Source organism: Petaurus breviceps, unplaced genomic scaffold (assembly GCF_028583685.1).
Source record: "Petaurus breviceps papuanus isolate PSGF00001 unplaced genomic scaffold, PetGlider_PUasm1.0 187, whole genome shotgun sequence".
NCBI classification, from domain to species: domain Eukaryota; kingdom Metazoa; phylum Chordata; class Mammalia; order Diprotodontia; family Petauridae; genus Petaurus; species Petaurus breviceps.
Window position 1 is genome coordinate 8,653,623 of NW_027185799.1, and position 2,696 is coordinate 8,656,318.

The following is a 2,696-nucleotide window of genomic DNA, read 5'->3' on the forward strand; positions in this document are numbered from 1 at the left end:
TCTCTCTCTCTCTCTCTCTCTCTCTCTCTCTCTCTCTCTCCCTCTCCCTCTCTCCCTCTCTCTCTTCTTTTCTCCTCTTTCTGTCTCTGATCCCACTTCCCAAACCCTTAGCATCAATCCCGATCCTTCAGTTCTACCCTCACTTCTCCTTCATCTTCTCTTCTCTTCTCTTAATAGAACTATACAAAATTAATTAACCACCTTCCTCCTTTTCCTCCTACCAGAAGCAGCAGCAAAAGCAAAAGCAGAACCACCACTACTACCACCTTCTCCTACTCCTCCTCTTCCTCCTCCTCCTTCTCTCCCTCCTCCTCTTCCTCCTCCCCCTCCTCCTCTTCCTCCTCTTCCTTCTCCTCTTCTTCCTCCTCCTCTTCCTCCTCCCCCTCCTCTTCTCCCTCCTCCTTCTCCTCCTCTTCTCTCCTGCTTCTTCTCCTCTTCCTCCTCCAGTCCATGCAACAGACTTCCTCTCCTCCCATCTAAACAAAACCCTCCTTGGGTGAATGAATGAATTTGCTTGTCCCTACACACAAACGCTCTCTCTTCCCTCTGTGCACATATACCAATCGGAGATGGGTTTTAATTGCAGGAACTTACAGGAGCGTCCCGGAGCTGTGAGCTGCTTCTTCTTCTGGTGCTCTGCTGCCTCCTTCTCCTCTTTCTCTTTCTCCTCTTCCTGCTCTTCTTGTTCTTGTTATTGTTGTGGAAGTTGTTTGTGAGTCTCATGTGCTTTTGCCAGGTCTCAGCAATGGAGGATCGCCATCTTTCCTGCTTTCCTCTCCTTCGCTGGCTTGCTGCAGCTGCAGATGACCTGAGATATCCGTCTCTCTCTCTCTCTCTCTCTCTCTCTCTCCTCCCTCCCCTCTCCCCTCTCTCCCTCTCTCTCCCCCCTCTCTCTGCCCCCTCTGTGTCTCTCTCTGAATAATGAGCAACCAGAGGGAGAGAGAGAGAGAAAGCAAGAGAGAGGGAGAGAGCAAGAGAGAAAGAGAGAAGGAAGACAATCTTCTCCCACCACACAAAATGCAAGAGCACCAGGGGGTGCGCGAAGCCTTTCTAACAACAACAACAACGTGGAGGAGGGGGAAAAAGGAGGAAAAGGCTGGAAAAGGGAGAAAATATCCAGGAGCCCGGGAGGAGGAGAAGAAGCAACAGAAGATGCTGTTGCTGCTGCTCCTGCCCGCGTTGCTGCTGCTGCCCCTGCTGAAGAACACGAGAAGGAGGAAAGGTGGTTGCAAAGTTAAAGCTGGGACATTGTCTTTGTCACTCAGAACAACACACAGCCAGGCCAGGGAGGAGGAGGAGGAGGAGGAGGAGGAGGTAGTGATGGTGGTGGAGGAGGAGGAGGAGGAGGAGGTGGTGGTGGTGGAGGAGGAGGTGGAGAAGGAGGAGGAGGAGGAAGACAAGGAAGGAAGAGGAGGAGAAGGAGGAAGACAAGGAAGGAAGAGGAGGAGGAGAAAGGAAAGAGGGGGAATGAGGTGAATAAGAAGCAGAGAGGAAGAGAGGAAGGAAGGAGATCTAAGGAGGTTCCCAAGCCAAGCTGTTACCTCGCCAGCCCCCGTACAGGGGCACTCGGCAGCCCTTGTTTTCCAGAGGGAGCCCTCACCATGGATCTTGCGTGCTCGGTCATAGCTTTCCACCATCAGCCCAAGCCCAAAGAGCCGATTCCCAGAGGCTGATGTGCCCAAGTGGGTCCCTCAGACACATCCATCTAGAGGCTAATCTTTGCAAAGAACATACATTGAGCTGGAGGTTGCAAGTATAAAACCAGATCAACCACGTGGTTGTTTTTAATCCCCTTCCAGCTTGTGTTGTAAGTATTTGATGTGAAAAGCTCAAATTGTCCATTACTGGCACGTATTTTGAAGTCTTCTCCCTGAAATAAAGGCTCATTGTGCATTTTATTTCTCCTTCGATATGGCAAGGATGGGGGGGGGGAGGAGGGCGGGGAGGAGAAAGATGATCAATCCAATCTTCAAAACCACTTTTTTCTCCTCAACTTGTGAAATGTTTTGACGGCAACAACAACAACAAAAAAATCCTACTTAAATAACTTTACACCTTCTAACCCCGTGTTGTTTGCACTTTGTGGCTGATCATTTAAAGCCTTCCAAAGTAATAATCAACGCTCATAATGATAAGGTGTCACGGTGTTGAAGGCGAGACAGCCAAGATGAAGCTTTCATACCCGGAATTTTTATTTAGTGTAATTTTCCCCAAATCGTCCTGAACTACCTCTTTTGCAAAGGTGCTTCCCCTCCCCCATGATGCCAAGTGGTTAGTCTCCCAGGCTTTAATTTTGGTATTGAGGGGGGTACAATAGAAAAAAAAATCAATACAGCAAGACAGGAGCAATTGAAGTTCAAGGACATGGGCTGTATTCTAGTATCATTTCTATTTCTCTGGTCCTCAAGCCGTGCACTCAACATCCTTGGGAGAGCAACACACGGGGTGATGATGCGTGCTGCAAAGACCTTCATTAAAGTTTCTTTTGTCCCCGCCTAAATTTGGGTGCCTTTCTGGATTCCTTCACATGGGCTGCCTTTGGGAGCGGTGATCAAGTGGAGGAGGCGCACAGACCCTCTACTTAAAGCGTGTCAGCAGTTTATTAAAGATGTGGTGATGATTGATTACAAGGTTATCCTCTTTAATAGCCCCAATGCAACAGCCAGGAAACAAATACCTAAATGAAAGGGGGAGGG

The 2,696-nt window shown here is 49.1% G+C and overlaps 1 protein-coding gene across 8 annotated transcripts in view; it reads right to left on the reverse strand.

Moving 5' to 3' along the window:
• The window catches only part of ZNF462 (zinc finger protein 462), a 162,225-nt gene extending 160,346 nt beyond the window's left edge, over nt 1-1,879 (reverse strand). For 2 of the 8 annotated variants that reach the window (XM_069090642.1, XM_069090633.1), the window contains exon 1: nt 595-1,316. The gene's annotated coding sequence lies outside the window, so the exon portion shown is untranslated. Of the gene's footprint in view, nt 1-201; nt 575-594; nt 1,317-1,541 lie in introns of those variants that run through there. The other 6 variants (XM_069090641.1, XM_069090637.1, XM_069090643.1 and 3 more) reach the window with 6 other exon arrangements.
• Nucleotides 1,880-2,696: the final 817 nt, after the last annotated feature.